The following is a 15,449-nucleotide window of genomic DNA, read 5'->3' on the forward strand; positions in this document are numbered from 1 at the left end:
CCGGTGACACTTTGCCTCCTCGACAGAACAATGGAAATAGTGGATGACCTTCCCCTCCAGCTAATCAGAGTGTGGAGTGTAATCCACCCCAGCTCCACCTCACACAAGCACCGAACTCCGTCCCCATTCTGGACATGCACAGTGCTAGATTTCTCGCACAAGTGTGGTTTCTGGCCAAGGGATTGTGGGAGCTGAAAGATTCAGCGAAGCCCCTTGTGCCCGGTGTCTCTGGGAAATGTACGAAAAGGGTGGGCATATTGGGTGTTGGGGACCCTTTCAAACACACAGGTTTTTGGGTTGGTTATTGTATTTTCCAAAGACATCCGCTTAAACACCCTATTTCTGACATAAAGCATATAGGTTCAGCTGGTTGGGATTAGAGATGAATAACGGCTAACAGAAATTAAGCGGAGCTGTCTCAGTGGTAAGCACTGCTTCCTCACAGCATCAGGGACCCGACTTTGATTCCTGCCATGGACGACTGCCTGCGTGGAGTGTAAACATTCTCCCTGTGTCTGCGTGGCATTCGTGTGCCGCTCCAGTTTCCTCCCACAGTCCAAGGATCAGCAGGGTAGGTGGATTATCAATGCTAACAATGCCCACAATGTCCCTCCTTGTACAGGTCAGGCCAATAGCTACAGAAAATGCAAGGATACAGGAAATGGGTGGGTCTGAATGGGATGAACTTCAGAGGGTTGTTGTGCACTCTTTGGATGAATAGCCTGTTTCTGCACGCTCGGTATTCACTTGTATTCTCATGAGGAAGACTGTACTTGTCTTAATGTGTTGTGCATCTGTGCAATTCACTATTCAATGCAAGGACAATGAGAGTGCTCAGAAGTGACAGGAGTGGACATACAAATTGGTTGGTGGATGGGATCAAGGGAAATCTTAAGGCCATCTATAGGTGCATTAGGAATAAAAGGATGACTGGATTAAGATTAGGGCTAATCAAAGACCGTCGTGGGAAGTCGTGTTCGGGATCTGAGGACATTGGAAAAGTGCTTAACGAATATTTTTCGTCGGTATTCACTTTGGAAAAGGGCAATGTTAGTGACAATACAGAGACAAAGGTTACAAGATGAGATGAGATTGAGGATGACAGGGAGGAATTCAACAATTTTGGCAGATCTGATCATAGATAATACTCCTGAGCCGGACGGGATTTATCATCGTATTCTCTAGGAGGCAGGGATGAGATTGAAGAGCTTTTGGCTTTGATCTTTATGTCATCATTGTCGATAGGAGTAATGCCAGATGTCGAGAGGATAACAAATGTTTCCTTGTTGAAGAAGCGAGTAGGGAGAACATTTGTAATTACCGGCCAGTGAACATTACTTATTTGTGAATACTGTCTGGAAAAGGTTATAAAAGATCGCGTTTATAATTATCTGGAAAGGAATAATTTGATTGGAGATAGTCAATACGATATTGTAAAGGGTAGGTCGTGCCTCACTAAGCTTATAGAGTTCTTTGAGAAGGCGGAAAACATGTCGATGAAGGTAAAGTAATTAATGCGACGTATCTGGACTTCAGCAAGGCGTTTGATAAGCTTCCACACGATAGTCTACAGCACAAAATACGCAGTTTCGAGGATTAAGGTGATTTATCGGTTCAAATGAAAAGTTGAAAAGCTGAAAGCAGACACACGTTAGTGGTTGATGGGAAATATCCATCCTGGAGCACAGTTACCAGTGGTGCGTCGTAAGGATCTGTTTTGCTGCAACTGATTTTGGTTACTTTTTTAGGAATTAGCTGGATGTGGGTTAGAAAGGATAGTTTAGTAAATTTGAGGCTGACACTAACGTAGGCAGCGTTATGGACAGTGTTGAAGGATATTGTGGGTTATAGACAGTCATGGATAAGATCAACTAGGAGGAAGTGAGGACTGCAGATGCTGGAGATCATAGCTGAAAAATGTGTTGCTGGAAAAGTGCAGAAGGTCAGGCAGCATCTGAGGAGCAGGTGAATCGACGTTTTGGCATACGTTTCCTGAAGAACGGCTTATGCCCGAAACGTCGATTCTCCTGCTCCTTGGATGCTGTTTGACCTGCTGCGCTTTTCCAGCAACACATTTTTCATTCATAGAAAAGATGCAGAGCTTGGCCGAGAGATGGCAAATAATGTTTAATATGGAAGTGTGTCACGTGGATCACTTCAGGAGAAGTAATAAGGATGCAAAGTACTCTGTTAATGGTCAAACTCGTGGCAGTACAGACGAACATATAGATCACGGTGTCCTGGTGCATAAATCTCTGAACGTTGACTCCCAGGTTGAAAGGGTTGCGAAAAAAACCATGTGGTGTGTTGGCGTTTATTGGTCGGTGAACGATGTGTAGGAGCCACGACGTCAAGTTTCAGCTGCACAAGATATTGGTAAGGCCACACCTGGAGTATTGTGGTCACTGCATTTTAGGAAATATGTGGAAGCTTCGGAAAGAGTTCAATGGAGTTTGTTAAAGCCTGAGGAAACTGAGGCTGTATTCGTTGAAGAGAAGAAGAAGTGACTTAATTGAGACGGAATAGATAATCAGAGGGTAAGAGATGGTGGACAGTCCTCAAATGGTAAATGCTAACTTGAGGGGACCAGCGGGTCATAGATTTAGGACAGATGTTAGAGGTAGTTTCATCAATCAGAGAGTAGTAGCGACGTAGAACGGCCTGCCTACAAGAATAGTAGCCTCGCCCTTAAGGGCATTTAAATTGGCATGCGGATAATAATGGAATGGTGTCGGTTAGATGTGCATCAGAGTATTTTCAAAGTTCGTCGCAACGTCGACGGCTGAAGGGCCTGTACTGCGCTGTAAGTTCTATGTCCTATGTTCTATGAACAAAGTTGATGAACAGATACAGATGTTTAATTTGCAAAGAAAATGGCAATAAAAAAATGGAATCTGGTGGGATCCGGGTAAAGAAAAGCGATTTATAGCAAATCAGAGGGCCAGGCGAGCAGTTTCTATTATGAGAGGGGAACCGATTGCATGGAAGGGCACATGATATCTTTAATTTATGAAGCAATTAACCGGACAAGTCTTTCATGTACCATCACCATAGAGATAATTCGAACAGACAGCCCAATTGAAATTGAAGCACTTGTCAGGTAATTGGGTGAGTCAATAGTATATGGTAGGAAAAGCTCTGCAGGTCAGGCATCATCCGAAGTGCAGGAAAATCGACGTTTCAGGCAAGAGCCCTGCACCAGGAGTAGTGAACCATGCGCAGAGAGTCTACCACGAAGTGCTGAACAGGAGTCGACTTTTAAAGTGTAATTATTATGAAGGTAATACTGATAGACAGCCTCCATTCAACGCCACAAACCACAATGTTTCAGAGTGGGAGCCGTCCATCCAACAGGCGGACAGTTAGCTGATATCGCCTTGGAAGTTTTTTCCCTGTGCACTATGCTGGTAACTGCCATGTCTCATCAATAAAGACTCAAAGAAGATCTTACAGAGTTCTGTGCCTGTTTTATTTTCCTATCCAGCAGTGTTCAGGAAAAAAAGGATACACATCAGTCGGTCTTCACAGTGAAAGGTATGAATAACATGCTAGTAACTAAGACGGAGACGGAGAGAGGCGAGGACCAGGAAACAACCATTATCATGAAAGAGGTAATGTTGATTAAGCTCATGGAGCTAAAAGCAGACAAGTCTTCTGACCCTGATGGAATACATCCCAAGGTAAGAAAGATATATTGGGAGAAACAGCAAATGCATTTTGAGTCAATGTCCAAAGCAGAGATGGCGCAAACTGGTCCATACTGACCAAAATGGCTAAACAGGCTGCACAAAGACCACATGCTTCTGTACAATTCCTGTGCATGTATTTTTCCAAATGCCTTTTAAACTTTGCTAATATTCCCACCTCAAATACGTTCACTGGCAGCTCATTCCATTTGTCTATCACCCTGTGTGTAAAACATTTGTCTGTCAGGTTGGCTTTCCTTCTTTATCATCTAACCTTAAACTGATACCCTCTAGTCTCATGATCCCGTGGGAAAGACAGAATTAGTGCATTCTCATTATCCATGGCTCTCATGATCGACGACACTTCATCAAAACATATACCTTCACCCTCCTCTGCTCTCAAGAACAAGTCGTTCTCATTTGTTCAACCCCTCTCTATACTCAGATCTTAGGTCCTGACAACATCCTTGTAAATGTCTCCTGCACTCTTTCCAGTTTAATAACATTTTTCAGTAGTAAGGTAACCAAAACTTACATGTAATATTTTGTGTGCGGCCTCAACAACGTCATGTATAACTGCCACATCACTTCCCATTTTCTATACACAATGTCATAATTGATGATGAATGCCAGTGTGCTAAATCCTTTGTTCGCTGCCATGTCGATTTGTGACTCCACATTTGAACATGTGAGCATCTGACCTGCAAGGTTCCAGTACACTCCTTCAGGATGTACCTTTCCCGATGAAACTCATACCTTGATTTGACTTTCCAAAATGCAAGAACTTACAATGATCTATACTAAACTCCTTTTCCCATTATGTTGGCCGAATTCTCCGGTTGATCAAGATCCTGCTACCGTCTCTGGAAACCTTCCTGACTAGCCATGCAACCTCTTATTTTAGTGTCATCACAAAATTTCTTATTATGCCTTGTACATTTGCATCCAAATTATTGAGGTCGATCGCGATCAGTCCAGTACCCACCTCTGGGGCAATCCACTAATCGCAGGCCATCAATCTGACAAGCATCTTTCCTCTATTACACTCTGCTTTCTACAACCATGCCAATTATGCATCCAATTTGCCTGTTTCCCCGGGATTCCATGCAATTTAACCTACTAGAGTAGCCTATAATGTAGCATCTTATCAAAAGCCTGACTGAACTCCATATAGACCACGTTTACTGCTCTGTTTCCGTCAACCTTCCTGGACACTTCATCAAAGATTTCCAACAAATTTACCAGTCATGATCTCCCACGCACAAAACCATGCTGACTACTCCTATTCAAATCTTGCCTTTCCAAATGCATGGACATATTAACTCGCAGAATCTTACCATGAAACTTAAGAATACAGATGTTAGGCTTACTGGTCTATAGTTCCCACTTTTGCCTTTGCAGCCCTTTTTGAATAACGTCACAGCATTATTTACCCCCCAGTCTTCGTGGACGTCATCCGTGGCTAAGACCAGAGTCCCCGCCAATTTTTATCCAGCCTTTTCCATTGTTCTTGGATCTGTTTGGTGAGGACCAGGAGATATATCAATCTTCATCCATTCTAATTTGTCCTACACATCCTCTACTGTGATATGGCAAACAGGATTGGAAAAATGGATTTCCGTTACGATGGATAATTGAAACGGACATTGCAGTCATGACAAATCTAGCATTTCACAACGGCCCTGGAACCAACTTTACAACAGCAATGGATTACATGCCATAATCGGTAAGTAACTCCTGTACAACAATCCCATTTTCATGGTGAGGTTGTCCTTGTGTCTTTCTGGTTGAATGGCCCATTGAAACCTTGTCCTCAACGAAAACAAATGTATGTTTCAATTGCTCTTGGGAAATTTGTTATATTTTTCAGACTTTTAACAGCAATGAAACATATTTTTACAGTCATCGTGCTAACACATACTTCGGTGTGTCTTAGTGTTTTTTCCAGTCACACTGATATTTCAAATATTTATCCATAGACGAAATGCACGTCTTTCCTTCCACATGAAAGGGGCAATGTTATTCACATCATCACAGAGGAAATAACTATCAGGTCTAAACATGAAGTTCGCTTTGAATTGCTCAACCGCAAATCCACGCCTTCAATACCCTACCACAGAGAAAACAAGTCACTGTTGTTAATACAGGATAATACAAGTTCATGAGACAATTTGGTTAATAAATTGTAGTTTTCTTTGTTTGTTCCCCTAAAATAAAAAAAGTCTCACATAATTTCTCTCTTCCTTAAATTTAAATCAAAATTAATCACAACAGCTCCCTTGGCATTATGGTAGCCCACAAACGCAACAACACACTAAACCAGTAGCTAATGAACTTGGAAGGTACTAAACAGACAACTAGCAAAACAAATGTCATTTTAAAAATAACATGCAAGAACTGTAACAAACATTACATTGGATAAACAGGCAGAAAGCTCGCCACCAGGACATGTGAACACCAACTAGCCACAAGACAACAGGACACTTTCTCACTAGTAGCTTTACATACAGATAAGGAAGGACACCTTTTCGATGGGGTCATCACATCCTTCTTAGGACAAGCCAAACAATGATACACACGAGATTTCATGGAAGCTTGGCATTCCAACCGGAACCCTATCATGAAACACATCGAGTTAGATTCCATCTACTACCCCTTGTGAAAAAGATAGGGAATTACATCACCACAATAAATGGCATCACCACAGGAAATAACATCACCAACCAAACATATCAGTTGAAAGCAGAAATCATCTACACTGCTTCGCCTGAGGCCACTGAAGGTGCTACCTCGTAGCATGAGGTAACGTCTGAGATGAACCTCTCAGCTCAGCGAGCAAAGCTGTATCCATAATCTCACCATTTATTTTCAAACTCCCAGTTTCTTCCCTCCGTCTCATCTCTCTGGATTCATTTCTCCAATTCCTATCTGCGGACTGAGAATCAAAGCATTGAGTATAATTCAGTGCTTTTGGTCTCCAGTGGTTCTTGGAGAATCCTTCCCCAACTCCCAATGTTAACTTTTTGGTCAGAATCTCATTGATGTACCTCCGATCTGGAAAGTCTGAACTATTTTCCCCAACGCCATCCTTCGATGAGAGCAATCCTGCATACTCTGCTTCACGCAAACACTTGCCAAATCATATCTGGTCGAACTAAAATTACCCAAAATAGAACTTTGTTTGCAGGCCCATCCTTGTTCATTTCCCTAACAATACTGAAACTTCACAAAAGAGTGTTGATAACTTTCTGCAAAATTCTCCTGCACTGATACTTCGAACATTTGTAACTACAACAGGATGGATTCTTACCTTTTCTGTCCGTCCCCAAACGGAACACTTTTAAGAGCCTTACTGGTGTCCGAAGAGATAACGTCAAAATTACTGCCCTCACTGACACACCTGGATACCTCATCTAAATGCTGACTCATGCCTATCCTGTGTGAATTCTCCTTACAGAAAATGCATGCTCACTGTTCTTTATTCATCCCTTCCTCTCCTCTCCACGGTAGGCTCAATCTGTCTCTCAATTGGTTCCAGTCGAACCACCACCAAGTTGAGACTAATTGGTCTGCAATTTTTGGCTTGTGTTTTGGTCCCTTCTTGAATATATGTTTCACTTTGACTTTCTTTCAGTCCTCTGATATCTTTCCTGTAGTCAAAAATGCATTCCAAAAGGTTTGCATGCACCCTCCTCTTTCCTCCGAAGGGATCGTCATCTTAACATTGCCATGTACAAGTCCCCTGTTGCTAGAGATCCATCTACATTCAAATCTGCAAGAATAGTCAAAATATTCGGTGATAATTTCTTTAAACTCTCTCACAGACTTTCTCATTGTTTTATCTCTCTCCCGAGTGAACACTGAGTGGCGGAATTTGGTTAGAGCCTTCCCTACATCCTCATGTTCCACACATAATTTATCGTTGTGGTCATTAATGGGTATTACTCATTCGCCACCTGTTATACTTATAATAAATCAATTTAGATCGTTGGTTTGAGGCACAGCCTTGTCCTTATCCATGACAATCCTGAAACTCTTCAGGCGAGTTTTGATAAATGTCTGCAAAACGTCCTCCCCCACTGATATTTCCACTGATACCTAAACATAAGTCCAAGACCACATATCCCCTTCCTTTTTGAGACTTCTATATGCAGACTTCAAAACTGCACTGAATCTATTTTAAATGACTCTCGAAACCTTTCAAATTATAGCATTCAATTAGTGTTGTGAAAGTTGATAGTCTCAACTATCACAACTCTACGACTTTTACAACTACTTAAACTTTACTTAAACATTCCTTAAAGGCTAGGATTCGTAGCACTGTGGAGGAACAGAGGGATCTTGGTATGCAGGCACATGGATCCCTTAAAATGGCCATCCAAGTGGAGAGTGTTGTTCAGAAAGCATATGATGTTTTGGCTTTCATTGATAGGGGGATTGGGTTTAAGTGTCGTGAGATCTTGGTGCAGCGTAATAAAACTTTGGTTAGACCGCACTTGGAGTACTGCGTCCAGTTATGGTCGCCCTATTATAAGGAAGATGTGGATTCTTTGGAGATGGTTCAGATGAGGCTTACCAGGGTGCCACCTGGACTGGAGGCTTATCTTATGAAGATTTTCATAAGATAACTATTTTCAATGGAGAAACGGAGGAGGAGAGGGTATCTAATTGAGGTATACAAGATAATGAGAGACATAGATAGAGTCGATAGCCAGATACTATTTCCAAGGGCAGAAATGGCTAACATGAGGCGTCATAGTTTTAAGCTGGTTGGAGGAAACTTCGAGAGGATGTTAGAGGCGGGTTCTTTACAAGAGCGTTGTGAAAGCATGGAATGCGTTGCCAGCAGCAGTTGTGGAAGCAAGGTCAGTGGCGATATTTAAGAGACTGCTGGACATGCATATGGTCACAGAAATTTGTGGGTGCATACATGAGGATCAATGGTCGGCACAACATCGTGGGCTGAAGGGCCTGTACTGTGCTGTACTGTGCTGTACTGTTCTGTGTTCCATTGTTTTCCTCTTTACTTGTTCTTCTATTTCATACGGTTTCGTTCAGGAGTTTTCGAAGTTGCAATAAACTCCTTAAACATAATTATGACAGTCTTCTCCTCTTTTGATCATTCACTGTCTCACATGAAGACCCTGGATAATCGATGGTTGAACCTCCAAATATGCCTGTCTCTCAACTATGTCTCAGTAAAAGCAATGTCATCATACTCCCAGTTCTAAATTTGTATCCTCAACTCAACTGATTTCGTTTGCAAACTCATAGCATTAGAACGTATGCTACGCAAATATGTTCAAATGGCTTGTAACTTAACTCGCCAAGAACCCCATTCCTTTGCCAAATTATTTTACACGCGGCCCAACAGCATTTGTAAGTAAACTTCCAGCAATAAAAGCTATGTCTTCCACTGGATATGGCTTCTCGCAGATGCCATATGAGGAGAACGCATGATTACCTTATCTCTCGGGCACTTAGAATGAGGCAGACTTGATGTCACACAGTTTTACTGAAAAGTTCATTTGCATTATTTTTCTTCCAACTAACTCACCGAACCTGTGGTGTTTACAAACATCAGAAACAGGTTCAGAAAATATGTTTTGGATATAGACGACAACAACATCAAAATCTAACTCGGATAGTTACTAAAGAACTCATTACTGTTTAAGCCATCCTGAAGAACCGCAAAATCAATTTATAAACAATACACACATGTATAATCGGACTTATATTGATACTCACACAGTTTATCATGCGCATGCTCTCTCTCAGACACAGACAGACCCCACTCTCACACCCTCACACAGGCATTTACTCTGTCACACTCGCGCGCACAATGCTTCAAGCACACACAGATGCACCTTCACAGGAACACACACATATAAGTCTATGGGGTGAATTTGCATTTGCAGATTTGCATTTTCAGGTATATCCTATTGTGTTCAAAAAGCACACAATTCATAGGCGTTCAGTTCACGTGACAATTTATCAATTCATGAATTGGAAACATAGACAGTCTGGATGAAGTTTGGAATACAGACATAATCTAACCTCAAAACGTTCATGCATTGTTTGAGCTGAGATGCACTTTTTAAAAGTATGCAACGTTAAGTTATCTCAGGACTGTGACTTTAAACAATTTCTAGGGTATACATATTCATGAATCGAAACTTCCAACTTCATTCGAAGTGATTAAAGACTTAACCGCAATCTAGAATTGTTCAATACATCGCATCAGTTGTATTACACTTTCATGACTTCCTATAAATTCTGTGCGCTACGATCTTGTCTCACTTGCTACGTGACAATGGAGCAGCACTCCAGAAGCTTGTACTTCCAAATAAGCAATTGGATTATTAATTGATTTTTAACAATATGCAGGTGGACAGTCTTTCCTGATGGAGGACAGATGCCAGAAATATTTAACAATGCGACTCTCCTCCTCTTCGGATATTGCCTGATCTGCTCTGCTTTTCGAGCTCAACTGTTTTTGACTCTGACTCTCCAGCACCCTCAGACGTCACTCACAGTCTTTAGACAGTGTGAATGTGTTGATATGTAGCGACAATATGATCATTTCCAACTCACAGCATACCGCTACCCATTTGTAGCAACATTTACTTACAATATCGGCTTATTTAACAAAGTAGCATTTCATAACATCAATACAAATAGCCCAATGCCCACAGTTCATTCCCTGGTGCAAGTAAATGGAAGACCTTTCACCTTTGATTCTTTATGAATTTGCTGGTGTGTTTGCAACAGCCATTTTTTTTAACAAGAAGGGAGGAGGCGAACGGGATCCAGTGTCATTTCATTGCTGTGTTAACAGTTTGGATGGCAGAATGAATCACTTCCCAGAGTGAACATGCTGTTGTATCAGCGGGTGAGTTGACTGAGTAAATGCTTCTTCTCAGTGTGACCTCGCTGGTGTATCTGCACAATAGATGCGTGGGTAAATCCCTTCCCACATCCTGAACAGATGAATCAGTAAATTCATCTGCTCACTTGGGGAGGTTCGATTAAAATAAAAATGGATTATCAACTTAAAATTGAACCGGTACTTAAATATCATTCAGGGAAGTGAATCAGTCACAGATTGCACAAAACTACAGAAAGATATAGATGTAGGAGAGACAGACATAAGCAGAGCCATTTTATAGATTTACAATTCAACCTTAACCTGTTTTATCCTTATCTCTTTCAATCCCTCCAAAGTGCTCAGAACAACTGCATAGTTCCTGGAAAGTAGATTTTCAGAGAGATCAGGTGCTGAACAAGGCATTTGGCAATTTTGCCTTTATTGGTTAGTGCAGGAAACAAGAAAAGGATGTGGGTTACATCTCAGTTTGTGTAGAGTGTGCGCATTCCCTCTGTGTCTGCTTAGGTTTTCTCTTGGGTGCTTTGAATTCCTCACATATTCCAAAGACTCGCAGGTTAGTTGGATTATCTATAGGAAATATAGGGTTATACAGATTAGATGGCATTCTGTATAGATGATTTGTGTGGGCTCGTGAGACGAACGGCCAGATTGGACACAGAAGGGATTCTATTCCTGAGAAAAAGCAGAGTGTGGTGGGTGCGAAAACGCGGTGTTAGTAGAGTCAGAGCATTAGGGACATTTAAGCGACTGCTGGACAAACACGTGAACGGCAGTAAGTTGAGGTGTGTGTAGGTTAGGTTGATCTTATATAAAGATAAATGCTTGGCACAACGTCTTGGGGTGAATGGCCTATACTCTGCTGTGTTCTGTATCGGAGTTGGGCTGTCACGTTGTGGCTGTACAGGACATTGGTGAGGTCAATTCTCGTCTCACTGATTTCGAAAAGATGTTACCAGAGTAGGGCACATTCTCATAATGGTAAGCTCCTAGGAAGTGTTGCTGAGCAAACAGGCAATTAAATGTGGTTTAGTCGTCCCTTGAAAGTGGTTTTGCAGATGGGCAACTCAGTGAAAGTGGCTTTTGGCAAACGAACAGTTACTGGGCCGTGCATTGAGTGTAGGAAAAGGGAGATCATGTTTCGGTTATACAGAATATTTGTTCGACCAGTTTTGAAACGCCCACACTGCCATCAGTTCTAGTCTCCCTGCAAGATGACAGATATTGGAAAACTTGAAAGTGATCAGAAAAGATTTGTAACGGTGTTGCCAGTGTTAGAGCATTTGAATCACAGGTTGAGTCTGAATTAGCCGAGCAATTTACCCTGAGCACTGGAGGCTGTGGGTGAATGTATGAGTTTGTAAAATCATGCGGAGCAACGGAAAGGGTGAATAGATAAAGTTTTCTTTTTTCCGGTGTTGGGGAGTCCAAAACTAGTGGGAATATTTTAACATGAGAGGGGAAAGGCTTACAAGGGACAGAAGGGGCAACATTCCCTCTGCAGATGGTCAGCACGACCACATTGGGCCGAAGAGTCTGTTTCCATTCAGCACATCTCTGTGAATGTGTAGCCATACTTGAAGGGTTTTAGAAAATATCTCAATGTTAATGTCAGGTTTGTAGACTTTGAGTTAGTGGGACAGGCTGAATATGCTGAGCATTCTTCGCAGGAGTGTCCGAGACTGAGAGGTTACCTTATAGATGAGCTCAGATAGAGTGAATGGTTAGGACGTTTTATTCCTCACACATCCACCGTGTGGGGATTTTAAAACTAGAAGGAATTGGTTTAAAGGTGAGAGCTAATAGATTTAAACATATCCTTAGGGACAACACTTTCAATCAGAGGTTGATGTGTGTCTGGAATGTGCTGCCAGAGGAGTGATGAATGTAGGTAAAATTACAGAATTTAAAATGCGTCTGACTGAGTACATCAATAGAAAGTGTTCAGAGTGATATATGCTCATAGATAGGACTGGATCAGCTTAGGATATCTCACCTACATGGATGAGCTGGACTGAAGGGTCTGCTTCTTTGCTGTACAACTCGATCACTCGGATTGCTTCAACAAAATCTGCTGGTCATGTCAGCTTCTAAAATGGTGACAGATGCAGGAAACATTTTAGATTTGAAGAAGTGTTTAGATGACCACATAAGGCACTATCATATACGAGACAGTGGGGACTCCATGAGCTGGAGGTCAGATTCAAAACGTGCGGCGCTCATAAATCACAGCAAGTCAGGCAGCATCCGAGGAGCAGGAGAATCGACGTTTGGTTAGAAGCTACAAGGTGGGATGGACGATTGACAGGTGGGACAGTTCAAGATGTAGGGCGGCAGCAGAGAGATGATGAAATTAATGAAATCAACACCCCTCCTGATGCAGATCCAACCATCCAACTTGGCACTGCCCTCTTGAACTGACACACCTCTCCATCTTCCTTCCCACCTGTTGGTACCACCCTGTGCTCTGAACTGTCGCCATCACCCATACCTGAACCTATATGTCACACTCGGCAACTTCCTCCATCCCTGCCTCGCTGTCATTACGCTTCCAGCCCTCTACCTTATGCCCAAAACGTTGAAACTCCTCCTCCTCGTTGCTGATTGATCAGCTGTGTTTTACCATGTTCACACTGTAATGCAGCTTACACAATAAGTGTCAGAAAATGGGATTACAGGTGTTTGATATCCAGCATGGATAATTTGGGGATATAGTGTTCACCAATTTTATATCCAATACTCGAACCCCAAATTATTCTGTGTTTCTCTGAGATTACCTCTTTTAGGAAGCAGGCAGGAGCAGCAAGCATTGGAGAAGTCAAATGATATGTAGCCTCCCTCGCAAGAAGATTCAAATGCAGGAGCAGATATATCTTTCTCGAAGGGCGTTGGTAAGAAGGCACTGGGATTACTTTGTGGACTTTTGTTCTTCTTTCCAAAGTAAGGCTAGCCTAGTCATTGAGAGTGTGTAAAATAGGTTCACTGAGTCCTGAGATCTGGAGATAGTTCAGGACGACAGGTGCTGAAATTCAGAATCGACGTGTCAAGCATTTTAAGTCAGGATTGTTCATCAGGACTGACATTATGTCCAGACCTGAAACGTCAAATTCCCTGCTCTTCAGATGCTGTCTGACCTTCTGTTGTTTTCCAACTCCATATTCCTTGGCTCTGATTCCCGGGATGTCAGATCTGAAGCATGCAAAAAGGCTTAATCCTTGTTCAATCCTCCTTTTTTTTGGCTTTCTGAGCCGCTGACTAAGTCAGTAACTAATATTCAACGTCCAATTTCCTTACCCGAATCTGACTCATGTAAGCCTATTCTTTGGTTTCCCCCCCGCCTCCCCCCCCCCCCCCCCCGCCAGATTAGTTTAACATCTGACAAACGTAAATGGCAAAATCTGCTAAATGATTAACTGTCCCAGCTCTGCCAAGGGGCAACGAGTCAGTATTGCACAGGTCCCATCCAACCCACAAACGGTTCCAATGTTTGTTGCATCTAAACCCATCAGCAGTATACCATTTCCCTAGTCGCACATCCAGCTGATCTATCCTGACATTATTTCATTTCAGAGCTACGTTGTAATGTATCTCTGGTCTCCATATATTCAGCTTTCAGGCCAATGTCCCTTTATTTAGCGATGTCGTTGGTACCTACGTGTTCCACGACCACTAGCTGTTTACTCACCAGCTTCAGAATGTCCTGCAGCTGCTCCATGATATTTCGGACCCTGGTACCAATGAGGTAACATAGCATCCAGAATTCATATCTGCGGCCACAGAAGGGCCTGTCTGTCCTCCTGACAACTGAATCCTCTGTCACTAATGTCTCGCCACTCCAATTCCTCCCGTTCTGGGCAGCAGAGCTAGCAGTGATGTTATGAACCTGGCTGTTGCTGATTTCGCCTGAGAAGCCACCCCACCCATTTCCCCTCCAACCAGAATCCAAAGTGAGATATCAGTTTGAGAAGGGGATTATCCTTCCTGAGCCATTTACTTGGTCTGATGGCCACCTATTCACTTTCTGCCTATGTAACCCTGACCTCCACCGTGACGAACTCATAAAAATACAGTCCATAACATTCTCGGTATTGCATATCCTTCACAATGAATCCATACCGACGGATGCAAAAAGCAGTGCCTCAGAAGCTTCAGATGTATGCACTTCCTGCACGCAAAGCTGTCAGGGACACATTGTGGAAAAGGAGCACACCACAAGTCAGAGGTCTCCTGTCATGTCTTCTCTTTAAATCGACCTCGTTAATCCCATGAAGAGAATTTAAAGTGCTAGCTATCTTCGTTCATTTCAAACATTTCTATGTTAATCAAAAGCCCCGCTCTTTCCTGAAGCTGATGTATTATACTGTAAAAACTGTTGAAATACTTTACAGGTATCACTCATATATTGACGGTTTTCATTTGGACAGTCTGATTTTTGAAAATCCCGAAATAAAATTGAGTTTCAGTTTTACATTCTCCTGTCTCCACTCAACTTGTGTTTTTAGCCTAGATCCACAGCACTCTCATTGACCCAAGCAACACACAGTATTACTTTATTTTCTGTTCACACCTACATTGTTGTAGAGAGGATGATGTTGGAAGAACGCAGAAAGCCTGGAAGCACCAGGAGGTGGAAAAGTCAACGTTTCTATTGGAAATCTTATTCAGGACTGTTTTCTTCACCTTCCAGATGCTGCCTGGCTTGCTGTGTTTTTCCAGCCTCCTGCCTATCTCCATTTGATTACAGCACCTATACTGACCTCAGCCTTCTGTACTCTTCTAATGCATCTCAATTGGAGTTCAGGGAACAGCATCTCGTCTTTCAATTCAGCTGATTGTAACCCGAGACACGACATGGACTTCATAATTCCTGAAAATGT

The sequence above is a fragment of the Hemiscyllium ocellatum genome, chromosome 8, assembly GCF_020745735.1.
Source record: "Hemiscyllium ocellatum isolate sHemOce1 chromosome 8, sHemOce1.pat.X.cur, whole genome shotgun sequence".
NCBI classification, from domain to species: domain Eukaryota; kingdom Metazoa; phylum Chordata; class Chondrichthyes; order Orectolobiformes; family Hemiscylliidae; genus Hemiscyllium; species Hemiscyllium ocellatum.